We start from the raw sequence: 9,049 nt of genomic DNA, 5'->3' as shown, positions 1-9,049 counted from the left end.
GCCGAGATTGGAACAGTCAGATATGAGAAGTTCAGGGTGAACTGCCGATAGAAGTTTGCAAATCCCAGAAATGGCTGTATGGCCATTCTAAGACAGATTCCACCATCTCAGGATCTATCTTGAGACCACGGTCAGACACGATGTAGCCCAGGAAGGGCAAAGAGATCCTCTCGAACACACATTTCTCGAGTTTAGCATATAGATGGTTCCCCCTTAACCGCAAGAGAACTTGGCGAACGTGCTTCCGATGTGTCAACAAATCAGGTGAGTAAATCTCATAGTAGGTCTCGGAAAATGTCATTCACAAATTCCTGGAATACAGCTGGGGCGTTACATAGCCCAAAAGGCATTACGAGGTATTCATAATGGCCGTCTCGGGTGTTAAATTCGGTTTTCCACTCGTCACCCTTGCGGATACGGATCAAGTTCTAAGCTCCGCGTAGATCTAGCTTTCAGAACACCTTGGTCCCACGAATTCTATCAAAATTCTATTCTTGACCGTAATTTGGTTCAGACCCTGGTAGTCGATGCATGGACGAAGAGATCCGTCCTTTTTCTTCACGAAGAAGAATCCGGCTCTTGCCGGAGAGGATATCTTTTGGATGAACCCTCTCTCAAGGTTCTCCTTAATGTAGGCATACATGGCTAGTGTCTCTGGCAGGGAGAGAGGATAAACTCGAGGTGGCGTGGCGTCAGGAAGTAATTCAACAGGGCAATCATAGATACGATGGGGGGAAGTATCTCTGCCTCCTTCTTACTGAAGACATCCACAAAACTGGCATACTGTGATGGTAGATCGGAGAGTGACTGAGGCAGTGGAGGCAAAACAGGACGAACCAGTGGCAAGCAGCGGACAAGGCACCTGGCACCCCATTAGAGGACCTCACCGAAACTCCAGTCAAGAACCAAAGCATGTAGTCAGAGCCAAGGCAGGCCCAAAAGGACAGGATTGATGGCTTTAGGCAGGACAAGGAAGGTGATCTGTTCCGAGTGAATAACTCCGATTTGTTAGGTCAGTGGTTTGGTGTTAGACACAAAAGGATCAGACAATGGTAGTCCATTTACAGAGGCAACAGCCTCAGAAGAACTGTGGGTAGATGTAGACGATCTACTAAATTCTGTTGGATGAAATCTGCAGCTGCTTCGGAATCAAGATAGGCAGAGGAGGAATGTGATGTCCCTCCAGAGATGATTGTCACAGGAATAGATAATTTGGAAGAGGTTTTGACACTTGGAGTCGTCCCCCCTAGATTTGCCTCTCCAACCAACCCTAGGTGCTGGAGTTTCCCGGCTTCTGTGGACATTGGCGCACAAAAAGAACCTTAAGGCCGCAACACAGACATAAACCAGAAGAGCGTCTGCACGGTTTCTCCTGCTCAGACAACTTGACTTTGTCTACCTGTATCGGTTCTTCAGGTAGCGCAACAGGGGAAGGCAATAGTGGTCTCTGTGCCGAGGGTGCTAGTCTGTGAAACCGGCTCTCCTCTCGAACCTCCTGAGTGCGTTCCTGGATCCTCATGTCGACTCGGGTGGCCAACAGGATGAGGGCATCCGAGTTAGAAGGAAGGAAGGAAGCGGTCTGCTAGCTCGTCCTTGATGTGTCAGGACAGTCCCTGCCAAAAGGTCGCCACCAACGCCCCATTGTTCCATGCCAACTCTGCTGCCAGGGTATGAAAGGAGATGGCATACTCTCCTAATGTGTGAATACCCATAACTGTATGTGAGGACATAACACACATCCAAAAAGGAAAAAATATAACAACAAGTACACAATTGTACCATGTAATAATATCAATACTTTATTATAATGCTCATAAAAACATGTTGGCCATCAGGACCTAAAATACGACAAACAATTAAAATGCATGGATGTGGAGGACAATGAGGCTAATACAAATGAATTATACTCAGCAAACTGGAGAGTAATATGCGATGTAATTACACTGGAGGTAACTCAAGAGGGCATGCTATATATGGGAATGCACGAAATTGTACAAAAACCACACATGTGATGCGTAAAAACATGCCTAAACAAGAGCACAAATCATGAACCCAAAATAGAGTATACAGAGGAATGGTCACCCCATGCTGGTATGCATGTAAGTATAGATATATATATAGTAACTAGAAAATCACCGCAGATCATAATCGGTCCCAGAAACTATACCAACCAGTATGTTGCATAATACGCCTACAAATGAAACTCCACAACACGAGCCCCGACGCGCGTTTCACGGTAGCTTTTTCAAGGGGTACTGACTGGAAAAGTTGCTGGCGCTATATTTGTACTGGGTAATGGGAGGAGTTATTTAAAAAAAGAGTAGTCAAGTATTCCGAATGAATACTACTGAAGCATCAAAGAAGTATCAGGTGTTATGCATCAGTGAGATAAAGAGAGATATCATTACCTGAATATTGCTACATGGAAGACAAACGCCGCCGATATTTACCCACATATACGTACTGAAGACGCGAGTGCGCATGCGCATAAACGTAGGCGCAAAAGCGCCATAAGAGGGGAATGTAGTCCCACAAGAATGACGTAACATGCATTAGTGGCCATTTTGGAAACTGGAAAGAGCAGTGAATGATGCCCACAACAACCGTGGGACAAAATGTGAGATACGGGGCAAAAAGAAAAACTAAGTAGAACGATCAAAGCCTAGAATAATGATGTAAGGGTGGCATAGAACGCTAATGTTCCACTCATATAAATGGAACGTAAAGACATAAGTACACATATGCATTAGAGTTAACATAAGAACGGAATGTAAAGGTAGTGTGTTTGTGTACATATGACGTTCCTTAGTATAGTAACCTTTTTAGAAACTAGCAGAAACAAATAATAATGCCCACATGGAGCGTGGAACAACAAAATAAGCTAATATAGCAATATAAACATATATAGGAACAAGAAATCCATAATATAAAGATATATATATATATACACACACACGCAGCACAAATATATACATAGAATCATATAGGTAATTAAGACAAGAATGGAATATATATACTACCATGATATGATATTACAAGTACATGAACATGAGTAATACAATTTCATTAAATGTACTTATACATACAATGCAATAAGAATACGAAACTTTATATATAAATAAATAAATTATATATATATATATATATATATATATATATATATAAATAGTGAAAAAATATATATATAAAAATATCTTTTTTTTTAATATACTTGTGAATAAAGGTGAGTGAACACACGTGCAAAGTGAATGGTGAATAAATAATTTATTATAATAAACTAATAAAAGAAAATAGAGTGAAGCACACGTAACTAAGACGCACCTAGAAAATAAATATATTTTATTATTAATACATTCCAAAACACATCCAACGAAATGTAATGTTGTAACAAACATATGTACTGATGAAATGTGTAGTTGAACATATAGAGATATGAAAAACATATCAATAGTGTGCAATGAAAATACATATGTGTACAAAAATAAGGAAAAAATATGTAAAAGGTGATATGTACTGTCGAACACGACATGTTGTGTAATAAACATAGTGTAAGACAGGCATATAAAAAAAGATCAACTGGATACCCCTTGAAAAAGCTACAAGTAGTATGGAACAACAGTTATACTACACATGCCAATTGATGGCTTCAAAAAGAGAATATTCAAACATATGCTATATGCCACTCTGAATCCTGTTATTCTGTCAGGTCCGTATTTCACACCGAATAACCACCTCTGTAAATTGATACATAGTAATGATCCCTGACAATTCCAATAAGCCAATTAGCAGTGTAATAATAGTAAATACAGCTCCTATGGAAATAGAAAAAAAATGTCAAAAAAAACCCCGAATAAGCATATGACAACCAGTACAGAAATGTACAAATACCAAAAGGCCAGCAAACTCTAGGACATATACCTGGAGATCAACCAAACCAGTCATAACACTAAATGCATACACTACCGTTCAAAAGTTTGGGGTCACCCAGACAATTTTGTGTTTTCCATGAAAACTCACACTTATATTTATCAAATGAGTTGCAAAATGACGATAAAATATAGTCAAGACATTAACAAGGTTAGAAATAATGATTTTTATATGAAATAATAATTTTCTCCTTCAAACTTTGCTTTCATCAAAGAATTCTCCATTTGCAGCAATTACAGCATTGTAGACCTTTGGCATTCTAGCTGTTAATTTGCTGAGGTAATCGGGAGAAATTTCACCCCATGCTTCCAGAAGCCCCTCCCACAAGTTGGATTGACTTGATGGGCACTTCTTGCGTACCATACGGTCAAGCTGCTCACACAACAGCTCTATGGGGTTGAGATCTGGTGACTGCGCTGGCCACTCCATTACAGATAGAATACCAGCTGCCTGCTTCTTCCCTAAATAGTTCTTGCATAATTTGGAGGTGTGCTTTGGGTCATTGTCCTGTTGTAGGATGAAATTGGCTCCAAACAAGTGCTGTCCTCAGGGTATGGCATGGCGTTGCAAAATGGAGTGATAGCCTTCCTTATTCAAAATCCCTTTTACCTTGTGCAAATTTCCCACTTTACCAGCACCAAAGCAACCCCAGACCATCATATTACCTCCACCATGCTTGACAGATGGCGTCAGGCACTCTTCCAGCATCTTTTCAGTTGTTCTGCGTCTCACAAATGTTCTTCTGTGTGATCCAAACACCTCAAACTTCGATTCGTCTGTCCATAACACTTTTTTCCAATCTTCCTCTGTCCAATGTCGGTGTGCTTTTTCGCATATTAATCTTTTCCTTTTATTAGCCAGTCTCAGATATGGGTTTTTCTTTGCCACTCTGCCCTGAAGGCCAGCATCCCGGAGTCGCCTCTTCACTGTAGACGTTGACACTGGCATTTTGCGGGTACTATTTAATGAAGCTGCCAGTTGAGGACCTGTGAGGCGTCTATTTCTCAAACTAGAGACTCAAACTAATGTACTTGTCTTGTTGCACAGTTGTGCAGCGGGGCTTCCCACTTCTCTTTCTACTCTGGTTAGAGCCTGTTTGTGCTGTCCTCTGAAGGGAGTAGTACACACCGTTGTAGGAAATCTTCAGTTTCTTGGCAATTTCTCGCATGGAATGGCCTTCATTTCTAAGAACAAGAATAGACTGTCGAGTTTCACATGAAAGCTCTCTTTTTCTAGCCATTTTGAGAGTTTAATCGAACCCACAAATGTAATGCTCCAGATTCTCAACTAGCTCAAAGGAAGGTCAGTTTTATAGCTTCTCTAAACAGCAAAACTGTTTACAGCGGCGCTAACATAATTGCACAAGGATTTTCAAGTGTTTTCTAATCATCCATTAGCCTTCTAACACAGTCAGCAAACACAATGTACCATTAGAACACTGGAGTGATGGTTGCTGATTTCCATTAAAAATGGTTGCATTAAAAACCAGACGTTTGCAGCTAGAATAGTCATTTAGCACATTAACAATGTAAAGAGTGTATTTCTGATTAATTTAATGTTATCTTCATTGAAAAAAACTGTGCTTTTCTTGAAAAAAATGACCCTAAACTTTTGAACGGTAGTGTATATATATACAAATTAAAAACTAATGATGTTATGGGAACATTGGACAAATTACAGAAAGGAGGCAAAGGACATTTTTTCATTTAGCCCCAGAGGTGAGCTAGTCTTCAGTTTTGTAATTCATTTGCATTCGATACGTTCTAATTTACGAAAAGTGTCGCCTCCACGCGATCCGAGGATTATTTTGTCAATACCATGAACCTTCAGATCTTGCCATCTGTTATTTTGAAAATCCCGGAAATGTCTAGGGATGGATTTGAGTTGACCAATTTCATCCCAGTTATTACTCTAAATTGTTCCAGCCTTTTTAATGTCCCTGACATGTTCCTGGATTCTCATTTTCAATTCTCTTGCAGTCATGCCTACATAGGAGAGGCCACACGGACAAGTAGCCATGTAGACCACCCCCGTTGTACTGCAGTTGACAAAATGTACGATTTTAAAACAGTTGTTATTTTCGGAGTCAGAAAATGTATCCGTCCTTACAATCAATCTGCAGATGGAGCAATGGCCACAGGAGAAAGATCCCATGTCGGTCCTTTAGTGCCAAAGAGATAAGTCTTGGGATTGGGAGGACTGTAGTGGCTCCGAACCACATGATCACCCACAGTTTTACTTCTTTTTGCTGTAAGTTGAGGCTTAGAAGGTAAGTATTTCTTTAGATCAGGGTCAGTGGGTAATATTGGCAAAAACGGGTCACAACTTTTTTAATCTCCCCCATTGTGTATTATAGGGAGTAATAAGTTTCACCATGTCATCCTTACTCTTACGTTTATGTTGGGTAAGTAAACTATTTCGGTTAGTGTGGCATGCTCTCTGGTATCCCTTCTCAATATCATAGTTGGGATACCCGCGTTGTAAAAAGCGGGTCCTCAGACAATGAGACTCCTTCTCAAAATTAGAATCAGAGTCACATACACGTTTTGCCCTTAAAAATTGGCCCATTGGGATAGCACGTATAACATGTGCAGGGTGAAACGACGATGCATGTAAGAGAGAGTTTACAGATGTTGGCTTCCGAAAAATATTAGTACTCAGCTTACCTGTATCTTGTACTATCATTTTGATATCCAGAAACTCCATGGTTGTTTGGCTAATCACACTTGTTAGTTTGATGTTCTGTGTGATGGTATTCAAAATGGATAAGAACTGATCCAGTTCTATACGCGTGCCCTGCCAGATAAAAAGGATGTCATCGATGAAACGCATCCAGTCCACAACACATCCAGACACCATGTCCATGGCTTCCCGTACAGTTTCCTGTTCCCAGAAGCCTAGAAATAAGTTTGCATATGAGGGTGCACAGGTGGCACCCATCGCTGTCCCTCGAAGTTTTAAATAATGTTTGTCCCTGGACACAAAGTAATTGTGCTCAAGGACAAAACGCATGAGAAGGATCAAAAATTGAACCAACTCATGGTCATGGTTACATGAGCGTAGGAAGTATTGGATAGCACGCAACCCCAATTTGTGATCGATACAAGTGTAGAGGGATTCCACATTGCAGGATACCAAATACATATCCTGCTCAAAAGTCACCCATCAAGACACTTCAATACGTCCGTGGAGTCCTTGACATAAGATTAAAGACTCTCAACACAAGGGCGAAGATAGTCATCGAGGAATCGACAAGTCGATTCACATAAACTGCCGCATCCTGACACAATTGGACGTCCAGGTGGTTTATTTTGATCTTTATGTACTTTTGGTAAAAGATACAGTGTGGGAGTGATGGGAAATTTTACAATGAGCCCATCATTTTTTTAGTGATGATGTTATTTTCACAAGCCTCGGTCAACATCGCATCAAGCTGGGCCTTAAAACGGTTGGTGGGATTATCCGTCAAACGCATATAGCAGTCTGTATCCCGTAGTTGTCGATATGCCTCAGATTCGTACATTTCAATAGGCCATACCACCACATTTCCACCCTTGTCAGCTGGTTTGAACACAATGCCCCTCATTTGCTTTAATTCACGCAACGCCTTGCGTTGCGCCCATGATAATTATCGTAGCTGCGTTCCTGGGGCAACTTGCGAAATTCGTCCACTACCATTCTGACAAACATCTCCACTGATGGATTCAATGACAAAGGTGGAAATGTGGTGGATTTTGGACGAATGGTTTCTGGAAACCTGCCATTACTAACCTCCTGCTCCTGAAGTAAAGATTCTAACGCCCGGACCGCTTCCAGTTCCTCCTGTGCTGTAAACAAATTATGAGGATCATTTTTAGAGAAATACTTTTTGTATATGAGTTTACGTGCAAACAGGAACACATCTTTGATGGCTGTAAAGTCATCAAAGCCCGATACAGGGCAAAATGTAAGCCCCAAGGAGAGCACTGAAATTTGGCTAGGAGTGAATATTCTGTCAGAGAGGTTAATTACCTTCAATTCACCTCCTGCTTTCTCATAGAAAGGATTACATTTTATTTTTGTTGGAGTACGTCTGGTTTCATATCTCCTGGTTCTCATTGGTTGACTAACTTGTGAAGTCCCAGAAGCTGCACTATCCAATGAGGATAAGGACTCGGAACGTGCCATAGTGGAGGAGCCACGTTGTTGCCACTTGTACACCCTCTGTTCCTGAAAGTCCATCAAGTCCCGTTGAAATTTCTTGGACTTGAGTTCTTTAATATCATTCTCCCATTTAGTATATTCGATACTTAATTCATGTTCAAATTTGGCAAGGAGGTCTGGAGTAAGTTCCATTTTGACTTTCTCCTGTAGAGGTAATATCAGCTTTTCAATTTCCTCCAACTGCTTCTTATCCCACCCAATCAAAAGCTCAATAAACGTGCGTGAGCAGGATTTACATGCTTCTTCCCATCGAGATCGAAACATGGTATCATCAAAGGAAAACGAGAGAAAAACCTGGACCCGCAAGCCTCTGGAGATTAGGTCCTTGGTTAGATATTGCTCAAGGGCCACCTTATTCCACCATACTCGCATTCTTCGTTTTAGTAGATCCTTTAATTTCTTTTGAGTTTCCAATATTCCCATGTGGGATACACCAATGGATCCAATAGCATCATTGTTAAAAACTTGGGTCACAAGAGACAGCCAATTGGTTTCCCGTGTATGGAAATCCATATTAGTACTAAGGCCTGTTTAGAGAAACAAAGACAATAATGAATACCTATGTTGATACAGACCGAGCCACAATCGTTTACAATAAACGTCCACACATATCAAGAAAAAGATAGAGAATGAATACCCATAACTGTATGTGAGGACATATCACACATCCAAAAAGGAAAAAATATAACAAGTACACAATTGTACCATGTAATAATATCAATACTTTATTATAATGCTCATAAAAACATGTTGGCCATCAGGACCTAAAATATGACAAACAATTAAAATGCATGGATGTGGAGGACAATGAGGCTAATACAAATGAATTATACTCAGCAAACTGGAGAGTAATATGCGATGTAATTACACTGGCGGTAACTCAAGAGGGCATGCTATATATGGGAATGCACGAAATTGT

At 40.5% G+C, this 9,049-nt stretch overlaps 1 long non-coding RNA gene across 1 annotated transcript; it reads right to left on the bottom strand.

Annotated features, from left to right (window-relative positions):
* Nucleotides 1-3,464: 3,464 nt before the first annotated feature.
* On the bottom strand, nt 3,465-7,879 carry LOC142660578 (uncharacterized). Its single transcript, XR_012850529.1, has 3 exons — nt 7,699-7,879; nt 6,594-6,723; nt 3,465-3,812 (listed from the first exon to the last, which is right to left on the bottom strand). It is a non-coding gene; the product is annotated as an uncharacterized LOC142660578 (long non-coding RNA).
* Nucleotides 7,880-9,049: the final 1,170 nt, after the last annotated feature.

This window comes from Rhinoderma darwinii, chromosome 9, assembly GCF_050947455.1.
Source record: "Rhinoderma darwinii isolate aRhiDar2 chromosome 9, aRhiDar2.hap1, whole genome shotgun sequence".
Taxonomy (NCBI): Eukaryota; Metazoa; Chordata; class Amphibia; order Anura; family Rhinodermatidae; genus Rhinoderma; species Rhinoderma darwinii.
Note: the sequence above shows the minus strand (reverse complement) of the source record. Positions and strands in the feature narration are given on the sequence as shown.